The sequence below is a fragment of the Micromys minutus genome (assembly GCF_963924665.1).
Source record: "Micromys minutus genome assembly, chromosome: 1".
In the NCBI taxonomy this organism is placed as follows: domain Eukaryota; kingdom Metazoa; phylum Chordata; class Mammalia; order Rodentia; family Muridae; genus Micromys; species Micromys minutus.
In genome coordinates this window covers 23956286-23968377 of record NC_137969.1, presented here as the reverse complement: position 1 = coordinate 23968377, position 12092 = coordinate 23956286, and the positions used below count along the sequence as shown (strand labels likewise).

The window sequence follows — 12092 nt, the reverse complement described above, 5'->3', positions numbered from 1 at the left end:
GTATTCCTGATTTTTGACAAACATTTGGTCAGATCAGATTAGTAAAAAAAGCTGTCCAATTGCTTCTCCGAGTCACATTTGCTTGTGACAGTCTGTTCCTGATTCAGTGTGGGGAATCTAAACACAGCCTTGCCTACAGCGTGATGTCAGGCAGGCTGGGCTTAAACAGGACTCCAGGAGTGAGGTATGCATCGGCAAAGAGGAAGCCGCGTGAGCTGATTCAGCTTCAGTGTTCTGCGTCATAGCGATATTCTTCCATGTTTACCGTCCCAGGCAGCAGGCAGGCCCTCCAGCTTCTGTTGAATCTAAGGATATTGGTCATTCTCTTGTCACTCAACTGAAGTCAAAGGCCTGAGTGTTCTTGTGTATGCACACTGGCGTCACAGACTTCGGCATCACCACCACTGTCCTCTGGATGCGGAACCGAATCAGAACCTGGGCTGAGGTTTTCTTGTGTTTTGTGGGCTATTTCTTTATTTTGGGGTCCTCTCATAGTGAAGGGTCCTCTGGCTTGGTGCTAGGCCTTTCTGGGGAGCCCAGGGGACTGTAGGCTGTGACAGTGATGCCCTTGGAGTGATGGTACTAGATCGGTTTTTTTCTGGATGAGGTAGGGGTGACACTTGACCTGGTTGGTCACGGGCTTATCTTTCAGTCCAGGCCTGTTCAGGAGCCTTTCAGTCCAGAAGTGGTTGAAGTTGGAGACACGCAGAGCTTTCACCAGCCCCTTGCCCACAAGTTCCTCCATGCCCTTTCAGGCTTCCTAGGATGCTGTTTTACTGGGGCGGATATTGCTTTGGTCGTCTTTGGGGAATAACTCCTTTCCCGGCTGAAATTTCTGTGGCTAGGGAATAAGACGGAGTTCCAGATAGTCCAGGTTCAGATCTGTGAGGGTTTTCTGAAAGGCTCCCTTTAGCAGTTTGTTGTTGTTGTTGTTGTTTGTTTTTTTCCTCAAAGCACAACTTGCTGATGATGAAGAGGTCCCGCCTCACAGCCTTCTCTTTGCTCTTCTCCCGGATGGCTTCCCCCACCTCATTCTCATTGCAGTATGGCGATACCCAGCATCAGTGGCTGTCTTCACAGCTTCTTTGACTTGGTTTGGGGGAGACTTCCAGATGCCCAGACCCACAATAGACATCTTGGCTTTGGTTCTGAGCTCTGCGAAGGTGGCTATAGTTGCAGATGTCTGAGAGCAGATGTATGTGTCTGTCTAATCCTTTTCTTAATAAAAATATTTTATTTGTATGGATGTTTGCCTGCCAGTGTCTGTGCCCCACTTGTGCGCTTCAGGAGACTAGAACAGGACATCGGATCCCCTGAACTGGAGTTAAAGATGGTTGTGAGCCACCATGAGGTTCTTGGCATTGAACCTATTTCCTCTGGAAGAACCACTGAGCAATCTCTCCAGCCCACCTATGCCGGATCTTAAAGTATATTCTCTGATTTTTTCCCCTCTGTCACTTTCAGTGTTTCAAGATTCATGGCGAAGTCTCTGATCCATCTGGGGCTGATTTTTATACAAGGTTGGAGATAGGGATCCAGTGTAATTTTTTTGCATGCGGACATTCGGTTTTCCCACCATTAGTTGAAGATGCTGTCTCTCCTCCAATTTCTATTTTTGGCATCTTTTCTAAAAATCAGATGTAGCTCTGTGGGTTTGTATATGGGTCTGCTATTCTTTTATAATTTCACACATCTATAAAATGTTCTTGAAGCTTATTCCTTCTTTACACTCTCATCCCCTTCTTCTGTCACTGAACCCCCTCTTTTTCTCTCACTCTGTCTCGCTGTCTCTCTCTGTCTCTGTCTGTCCATGTTCATTTAACAAGGATTGCCTATATGAATATGGGTAGAGGGTTACTTACCCAAACGATAACAACTTGCCAGTGGCTATAACCTATACCTAGAAGACTATGGCTCCCTTTCTCCCAGCAACCACTAAACTGCCTCTGGCACCTTGGGGAGGGGTGGGGCTGTGTGAGCATCTCCCCATTCACGCTGGAAAGTTGGTGGTCCAGTCTTATGCCTCAGGTAGCCACTAAGGGGCTGAGGTACAGGTTCAACAGTCATGTTGTATCCAAAAGACAGTGTTCCACGCCACTCCTTCCTGTCCTCTGCAGTGTCTTTCATCCCTTATGCCCTTACTCTACTGCTTTCTATGGTGCTCTCTGAGCCTTTGAGGGGGTGACACAGATGCCAGTTTAGAGCTGAGTACCCGACAGTTATTCTCAGCACGTTGTGGGTCTGCTATGTGATTCCATGATGCTTTGTCACCATGGCTCTGCAGGGTGAGTTGAACTCCGGTGTGCACACCCCTAGCATCCTTGTATCTGCTCAAGATGGTGCCTTCCAGGAAGGTACCAGGGTGCTTCCTCCGGGGCTCACATGCTTGTACTGTGGTTTGATCACACATGCGCTGTGTGACTTTGGACAAGTATCTCTGTCTCTCTGAGCCTTCCTGGCCTCAGGAGTTTTTTGCAGAACAAGTACCCTGCCTCTCAGTGTTGCTGCCCAGATCTTGCTCACGTTAGCATCCGAGGACAGTTTAAGAGGGGTCAAGCGAGGAGGTCCTTCTTCAGGTCATGGAATTTGTCATCCTCAGGGAAGTAGGCGAACCAGGCACAGTGTGTGACTGTGTCTGTTTTATGATGCACAGAGACAGTGTACCTGCCTAGGTAAGGGCACTGGCTCAGAATTCAGTGTGTTTCCCAGTGACCTAGGGGTCAGGTGGCTGCCTGGATGCAACTGTGGAAAGAAATGATAGCGGAATGTGGAGCAGGGTGGTAAAAACAAACAAACAAGCAAACAAACAAAAACCCACTGCAGCCAATTAGCCGGGTGTCGAGGTCTACTGAGGGCACTTTGGACCCAGAAAGAGAGACCGAGGGATGAGTAAGAAAGGTCTCTTTCAAGACTGTCTTGAAGTAAACTGAAGCACATTTATTTTATTAGGTGTGCGTGTGCATGTGAATGTGTGAGTGTACACATGTGTGTATATCTCTCTGTGTGTATGTGAATGTGTGTATGTGTGTGCGTGTGCAGGTTGGGGGGGCATAAGACCAAGCACATGTGCCAGAGCACACGTGGAGGTCAGAGGACAGCATTTGAGAGTTGGTTCTTTCCTTCTGCAGTGGATTCCAGGAGTCGAACTCAATTTATCAGGCTTATGAGACAAGCTCTTTTACTGGTGAACCATCTTATTAATCCTGAGAGTATGTTTATCTGTTCTCCAGGAGGGTGTAAGCAGGTTCTGATGCTTTGCAGACGTGGAAACGGAGGCCTGTAGCGACAGTGTGAACTTCCATGCTAACCCAGATGATTCAGAGATGCATAGTCGAGTTCCTGGCTCTTCCGTGCCGGGGCCTGCCCTGAGCCCTACTTCCACATCCCAGGGATAGAGGACCACCTGCCAAAGGCTCATGGTTTCTGATTTCTTGACCATGGAAGCTGGTGTTAGCCAGGAGCTCGGTGTCGTGCTGTTCCTCATTAAGGCCACACTTCATCTGATGGTAATTGTGTCATTATAATCTGTGTGGGCACTTAGCTCTTCTGGGGACGTTTGTGTCTGAGGGTAGCACTGACGGATGGACCATACACTCTGTACAACTGCTCAGAGGCTTAGGTAGGACATTGTTGTGACATTTGGGTGGTGACAAGTATGCTTCTGGTCAGTGGAGGAGTTTCCAGAGTTGGCAACTGTGCGGCTGCCCTTCGGTGTCTGTGGGAGACCAGTCTCACCAGATACTGAAACCTCATGATTCTCCAAATGGGGCTGTATTTGGTGAAACCCACGTACATCCCCCGTGAGCCTTTTTGTTGCATCTTGTTTTTCGTTACATTTGACGACGTGGAAGCCTGTGCAGAACTCTTGCTCTGACCCTGTTTTGTTCAGTAAGCAAAAAGGAAAAGTTTATGCGTGTCAGCACAGATGCAATTAAAAGTATTTTTTCATCCGCGGTTGGCTGAACTCTCAGATGCGGAGCCCACTGACATGGGGTGGAGGGTAGGAGATGGATGCTTTGTGATTTTATATCATCTTTGGTCTTAAGATCAAAGTCACAGTGTTCAGGATGGGAAGTCACATGTCTGTGACTTAAAAGAGATTCATAAAAATAGGCATTCTGTACAGAAATGCCTCTTCATAGGCAGGGAGGCAGCTGTGGAGAAATGGGGCAGCTGGGGCCTCCAGATGTAGGGAAGGGAAGTTCATTTACTGTTCTAGAAAATTCTTTGTAGCTTATGAAGTTTATCTGTATCTTTGGGGGACAGAAATATTTTAGACCCATGGCTGCTGTGTCCCCTGGGTCATTTTGCTGTCCCCACTTCATGTTTCTAACACGTTGAATGTCTGAAGAGCTGTCATCCACATTCCCTTCTGGGTGGTTCTTTGGGGACCAGGATTGGGTGTGAAAGGCAGAAAATTCTGACTCTCTCTCCCTCTGTAGGGATGGCACCATTTTAAGAATGTGTGTGTTGTACCTCTTCTTTTAGATTTTCATTTTCCTCGACATTTTCCTCCAGTGTCTTTGGTAACTCACGCATATTGAGTATTTCACGTGGGTCTGGGCGGGACTTACATCACAGCAGGAATGGCAGCTCTAGTGACATTGTAACAAGTGGTTTTAACCTATTGGGGGGGGGAATGACATCATCCTGTGTCCTAGGTCTTATTCCCAATACCCACCACCCAGCACAGTTTTCAAAGGAAGCCAGCCCCACAATAGCCAAAGGCTCTGCCCAGAAAAGCAGTTGCTCTCTACTGTCTGAAGGGTCAGAGTTCTCTTCCCTGGTCCACTGGACTGAAAGGGGGTGTAAATAGCATGTTGGAGAGAGTGAAAGGCTCTAGCCTCCATGGGGGGCACATGGTGGATGGCTGATGACAAATTTGGTGATGCCAGTTGTGGGGCTGTAGCTGCCTGTGTCTGGAGGCCACCCCTCCCCAGCTCTGAACCACCTTCCTCACTGTGTCTGCAGCCACAACGGAGTGATGCTCAGGAGCAGGTTGAGATGCCATGGCACATTTTGTGCTGACAGCAGTGTGGCTTTGGGATTAGCTGTATTCCTGTTCACTGCCCCGGGAAACTGGTGCAGGGTCTTTAACTCAATAACTACATTCTGCCCCATAGCTCTCCCCAGGGACCACATCAGCTCCTCCACAAAGCAGGATGTCAGTAACATTCCCATAAAGTCTGGGTGTCATGAGAACATCAAACTGATAAGGATCCTGTGGAATTCTGTGCAGAGTTGTCTGGGGCTATTACCCCACACTCGATTATAGGGTACAAGTTAGCAACCTCCTCCACAGTACCACAGGTTAGCTCATCCCTGAATTTCATGATGTTGACCTTAGGGACAGCTGCAACCTTGTCCTACCTCTGCTTGCTGGCATGTTAAACACAGATCAAGCAATCCTTTGAGACTTTTCACTTCTTATGTACTTGGTTATACCCGTCTCAGCTTGTGTTCCAGAGAGGTACCCCCCACTTCTGTCTGCTCCCGAATGACCACCAGTTCTAGAGTCTCACAGCATGCTGTGACTTCATGTAGACTATACAGATAACAGGTCCAACTTACACTCAGCTGCATATCACAGGAAGCAGATTCCTTCATACGCTCCATTGGGTTATGAGTCTTTGAAAGTGCGGAAACCTTATTCTCTTCCGTGGAACTCAAAATCCACTCGTTGGAGTGGCGGTGGTGGTGGTTGTGTGTGTGTGTGTGTTTGTGTGTCTGTGTGTGTGTGTGTGTGTGTGTGTGTGTGTATGTGTGTGTTTTGGAGGCCATTTTTTCCTTTGTGGTCCATGGTCTGCACCTTGCTCTGGTGGTGCTCTGGGAATTGCTCAAACTCCTCCTTGACAGCCGTGTAAACTCTTATCCCACATCTTCCAGCCCGTGGTCTCAGGAAAAACACCCCATCCTCATGTCTTCAGCCTGGCTTTGTGAAAGGCCTGAGCTGTGGCCAAGAACCTCAAACTTCTCTGAGCCCCAGGGTTGTGAGCAGCAACCACCACTCTTGAGTTAGTCAACCATATTCTGCTCTGCTGTTTTTACAATTACTAAAAATGTATTTTATCATTATTATGTGTTTGAGGTTTGAATGTATATGACATATAAACATATACATATATATGGTAGGTATATATATGATATTGCTTGTGTATATATATATGTGTGTGTGTACGTATAAATACATATACACATGCACTTAAAATTTAAACAGAGGAATTTACTAAAGTAGCATTTGTTGCTTGTGACTATCCCAATAGAGGAAAGAATTCATTAAATGAATAGTCTGCTTTCCCTTTGTCCCTAGGCCCATCCAGGTGGGGAAGCCAGTGTTGAGTGGGGTCGTCCTAGACTTGAGAGGCATGGGCAGACATGTAGGCTCATCTCAAAGGATGTGGGGGCTAGGTTCCTTCTTTCTGTCACTTGTCTCTGTGACCCTGGTGAACCGTCCAGGAGACTAGGTGAAAATTTGCCTCTTACAGGAAGTTCAGCAACTGACTTTAGGGACGCCCTGACATTAGTGTTCTGTGTGGGCTGGGCTGACAGGATGCTACTGGTGGATGGGTCAGGGCTGGACCTCTCTCTTCCCTAGAGTTCATAACAGGAGGTCTCTGCCATAAAGGGAATGTTCTCATGCCAGAGCCGGAGCAACCTGGGTTTATATGTGGGCATAGGAGCCCCAGGATGGCCAGGTTTCCTAAAGTGACCTCCTGTTCCCTCTGTCCCCGGGACTCAGGGTTATACAACTTGTTCCAGAGGGCTATAAGAGGTATGTGAGGAGAAAGCCACCCTCCCAGGAGGCTCTGCCCCAGTGACCATCTCACCCAGGGCCTGGTTTGTGCTTTCTTGATCCATCCTTCTTTCTGGGGGATGCTGTTTTCTTCAGCTGGGGCATATTAGTCATGTGCAGATCATTAGTTCAGTGCCAAGAGACTGGTCACTGCCCCTAGATGAAAAGTAAAGGTTGGCAGGATGTGCAGCTGGGGGCTGGCTTTCCAGCCAGTAGATTCAACGATGGCCTTTGCTCTGAGCAGCTTCCCTAGAGCAGGTGGCATGGAACACTGTAGTCTTGAGGCTGTAGAGAGCAGAGGCACAGCAATGTTTTTGAGGGCTTGCCTTTAAGACACAGGAACTGGGACTTGTGGTGACATCTGTGTGCATATGTTTGCATGCGAGTCTCGTTCCAGGGAGGAGTGAAGATGGTCCACTGGGAGCCCGTGGATAGCGGAGCACTGTCTGCTTTTCTGTTGCTGCTTATTAATGATAAATTCCAGGGCTGCCCAGCTACTGAATGTCTGCACAGCTTTGCAAGAACATCCCAGATAAGCATCATGACTTAACAGGCACAGACAGAGCCATGCAGTGACTTTGTAAACTCAGGGCTTGTGACACAGTCATCAGATGAGCTCTGACACCCCATTCTGTCCTGGAGATGCGGTTGGAGTCTTGGGGTGAGAGAAGTCTGAATCTGCCCTCCAGGCCTGCAGGTTGGGCGACATGTGGGGGTTTTGCCCGTGTGCTCCAGACCTTCCATATCGAAGGACCTGACAGGGTAGGAATGGCCGTGGCAGAGCAGGCGCTTCAGAAGCCCATCATTCTCCTGCCTCCACCTCCTACATGCTGGGATCACCTGATGTGGATTTCCAAAAATGTACTCTTGTGTATGTGTGTGGAAGGGGTGGTATATGTACCAGGACACATGGGTGGAGTCAGTTTTCACTTTACCTGGGTTTCAGGGTTGCACGGCAAACAGCTTTACCTGCTGAGCCATCACCTGGGCTTGGTGGTGCTGTTTTACTGTGGTCACAGTGGAAGTACAAGTGGTGATGGTGATGGTGATGGTGATGGTGATGGTGGTGTTGGTGATGGTGATAGTGGTTATGGTGGTAGTGGTGGTAGTTATGGTCATGGTGGTGATGGTGTTGTTATTGTTGTTGTTGGTAGTGTTGGTGGTGATGGTGGTGGTGGTGATGGTTATTGGTGTTGGTGTTGGTGATGGTGATGGTGGTGTTGGTGGTGGTTATGGTCATGGTGGTGATGGTGGTGGTGGTGATGGTGATGGTGGTGATGGTGGTGGTGGTGATGGTTATTGGTGTTGGTGGTGGTGATGATGGTGATGGTGGTGATGGTGATGGTAGTGATGGTGATGGTGGTGGTGGTGATGGTGATGGTGATGGTGGTGGTGGTGATGGTGATGATGATGGTAGTGATGGTGATGGTGGTGATGGTGTTGGTAATGGTGGTGATGGTTTTTGGTGTTGGTGGTGGTGGTGATGGTGATGATGATGGTGAGAATGAAGGTTAAGAGGGTACAGTAAAGACAGTACCCTCCCAGCCTTGTGTGACATCCACTCATGTTAGCACAGGTCTCGCCAAGATTCCCAGTCATGGTCTCCCCTCTTGCCGGTGATGGGTAAGCTCTTTGCAGTCAGAGGGTAGCCTTTCTTACCACTGTCCTATGGGGCAGTGTTAGCTCTTCTGGCATAGTAACTGCCCCCCCTTCCTTGAGTTTGTTTTTCATCTAGGAAGTAGGAAAAGTAAAGGACAGTCATGCACCATATGACATATTCAGACACGAGACACAGTCAAGAACATCCTAGAGCACGTTCACAGACAAGGCAGCTACAGCATCATCTAGAGGTGGGATCTCAGGGGCCACTGTGCATGTCACCTGCCAATGATCACATTTTCATTGTTGACTGCATGGTCGTGTCTGCTACCAGGCAGCTGGTCATTGGCAAGAAGTGCCAGTGGGTGGTGGGCCTGTGGGTCTAACGCTCGGCACAATTCTGGATGGGGTTCCTTTGGTTGGAGCTTTGAGGGAGATACAGCTGTCCTCTGGCTTGATATGAAGTGGTCAGTTTGGGCAGTCTGTCTGGTCTTTCCGTTGAGGCCTGGCAGCCGTCCTACACTGGTGAGTTGCTCTGCTGTCTACCTCTCCAATTGTGATTCTCAGCAGCCTCTGAGCATGACCTCCTACTGTACCCTGAACAGTAGTTAGGGCCACATCTGGGAGCCTTGTCCCCTACTATGTCTCCACCCCAAAAACCTTGGATTATGGCCAATAACCTCTCTGGATCTGAGGGTGTATCCTTAGCATTGTTCTTTGAAACTAAGTTATCCACAGGAAGAGAGTGGCTGCACTCAGCTTGCTGCTGCAGCATCGCAATCTTCAGATACCCGTGGTGATGTTCTGGGAATGGTGCTTTAGAGGAGGTGAGTCTCGCTGCCCCATAGCATAGACCACAGAGGCAGCTGAAGCTGGTGTGTTTAAGGCTCCTGGGGAAGATGGATGAATTGGAACTTCAGCCCCCAATTTTTGGCTCTTACCTGCTTTGATGTCCTGTGCCCTTGCCTTCAGAGAAGGTGAGGACGGTGAGGGCTCTTGGGTGTAGGTAAGATTCCTCACCTAGCCTCCATCCCACTGCATTTCAGAGACCACTTGACTCTATAGCTGTGGAAATAATTACAGAATATGGAGTTGTGGTCACTGGCCAAGAGTGCGGGTCACCAGACAGTCACAGCAGGCCCAACACGTATTGCCGGTCAAAGCTGATATGGGAGTCATGGCTTTCCAAAGCCTAAGGTGGAGCTCAGAAGGACTTTGGCCTCCAAGGAAGGACAGAGTGCAGGTCTCCTAGGACTTGCCATAGTTGGAAGCTCCTGAGGAAGGCTGAGGAGAGACTCGTGTTTGCTCCAGACACACGATTGACCCTCATCTGAGCATTCTTCTCAAATCGCCCGGACAAGCTGGGCAGAGGCTGGAAGCTTCGCAAGTGGTGTCAGGTTTATAATTGCAAATGTTAGACAGGTATGCGCAGCAGTCTGATGGCCTCGCAGGCATCGGGATCCCAGTTTCATCTGAATTCTGAACTCCGTTAGGTCACCACGTCAAAGGTGCCATCAGTGGGCAGCCACCGGGACTGCTGTGCCAGTAGGTCAGAGGAGATGCTGCTGCTGGTGATGTGGTGACAGCACATTGGATTACAAAAGGGTTACACAGGGAATGATGGCACGGTGGGGTCCCGCGGGACGTGCACGTGCTTGCTTGTTGCAGATCATTCCCGAGGTCAGGTGTGCTGGTTTACCTTTGTTAACTGGACATAAACCTAGTCACGTTTGGAAAGAGAGAACCTCAGTGAGGAATTGCCTCTATCAGATTAGCCTGTGGGAGCTTTTCTTGATTAATAATGGATGTGGAAGGGCCCAGCTCACTGTGGGTGATGCCATCCATGGGTCCGGGGGTTGCATAAGAAAGGCAGCTGAGCAAGCTTTGAAGAGCAAGCTAGTAAGCAGTATTTCTCCATGACCTCTGCTGTAGTTCCTGCCATAGCAATAGCAGCAAACTAGGGCAGCAGGCTTTGTGCCTGCCTGTCCTCCTGCTGGGCACACGGGAAGCCAGTGTATCCCATCGAATAGTTTATGGGTTGGTGGGTCCACCTGAGACGAAGTTCTTAGGCATCTTTGTACCCAGCACTGGAAACCTCGTCATGGCCAGTGCTCACAGACAGAGCCGACTCTTCAAGGCGGTGAGGTCCACTTCCTGGTAACAGTCTATGACGTTAGTGCGCAGAAAAACCAAAGTGCAGAAATCTAGATTGTGAGATGAGGGTGTGGTTCAGAGGCAGAGCATTACTGGCCTAGTGTGCACAAAGCCCTGGTTTAACTCCTGTGGGTTGAGACCCACTTGGAGTTGAATGACCCCTTCACAGGGGTTGCCTATGTGTGAGTGTATATATATATATACACACACACACACACACACACACACACACACACACACACACACACAGACCAGAATCGGAGAAACGCATAAGCAGCCTCATATCTTCAGACGCTCCCTACTGTGCTTAGTCAGTGACTAGCAAATCTATCGGGTGTTTTATTCCCTCCTATAAGCAAAGTCTATATGCTTTAGTCATATTTCTTAGCTGTGTGCCTCTGGACAGGTTCCTTTACCTGCTACAAATTCCACATTTCTCAGAGGGGTTAAGGGTAGTTCTTTGTTTTCCAGGGTGCATGCATGAGTGTGTGTGTGTGTGTGTGTGTGTGTGTGTGTGTGTATGCACAAGTGAAGGGAAGAGAGCAGCCATGGAAGCCTTCCTCAGGAATACTGCCCACCTCTTTTGTACAGAGTCTCTCCTTGGCCCAGAGCTTGCCAGTTAGGCCAGCGAGCCCCAGAGATCCTCCTGTCTCCATTACCAGAATCAGAGGCACATACTGCTATGTTCACGAAGCTTTTTCCATTTGTCCTGGGGACCAGTCTCGGGTCATCAAGCTTGGGAGGCAAGCACTTTACCACTAGCCACCCCCTAGTACTGTTGTCCCTACTTTTAAGGTTAATGTAAGAATGGAATATGAAAAGAAAAGAAAGCAAGGGCTCATAGCTGGAGAACATCCCCTGAAAGCATCTGGTGGTGGTACTGTTGCTGTGCCTAGAAGGTAGGGACTTAGTTGGGTTGCATTCTCTCCAGGAATGGCTGTGTCTCCTCTTTATGGGCTGGGGTCACTGTGGAGGGACGCTCTGGACATCTGTGTGCCTTTCGATGTTAGAGAAGCTGACTTCACCGCTCCTGACCTCGTAGCCCATGTCCCTAACACTCCCATCAGATACACTCCCATCACACACTGGCCAGTTGTGTGCCCACACCTGACCGATCTCCCCGCCGCCTGCTGTGAACTGTGGATCCCTTTACACACTAGACACGAAGGGAAGGCTGTCTAGGACCTGGTCCTGATCTGGCTGGTCCTCCCTTCTCTCCTGCTTGTGTGGCCTGTGCTGGTGGGTTCTGTGGAGCTGTGAGTCGTGGGGGTTAAGGGAGCCTTTGGAGGGTGAATAGAAGTTTCTCACCAGGAGCAGGAAGGAGGAGCCAGCATGTGCAAAGGCGCGGCTGCACAGGTACCGGGGCAGTGTTTAAGGTTCATTCTGGCTGGGGTGAGGCCTTGGCAGTAGGGTGGAGAACAAGGAAATTGGTGCCAGACTGGCAAGCTGTTGGGTTGGGTGTGACTCCAGTGTGCAGTGGGGCGAGTGTCCTAGGGACCTTGGGTGGCTGATCAAGTTTCTGAAAACCTACCCCATTCCCTCTTTT

The 12092-nt window shown here is 49.3% G+C and overlaps 1 pseudogene across 1 annotated transcript; it reads right to left on the bottom strand.

The window, feature by feature from the left end:
• Positions 1 to 226: 226 nt before the first annotated feature.
• LOC308440212 (aldose reductase-related protein 2-like) lies at positions 227 to 1305 on the bottom strand (annotated as a pseudogene). The gene is made up of 2 exons: positions 1275 to 1305; positions 227 to 1167 (listed from the first exon to the last, which is right to left on the bottom strand). The product of its transcript is annotated as an aldose reductase-related protein 2-like (transcript).
• Between the last annotated feature and the right edge of the window lie 10787 nt (positions 1306 to 12092).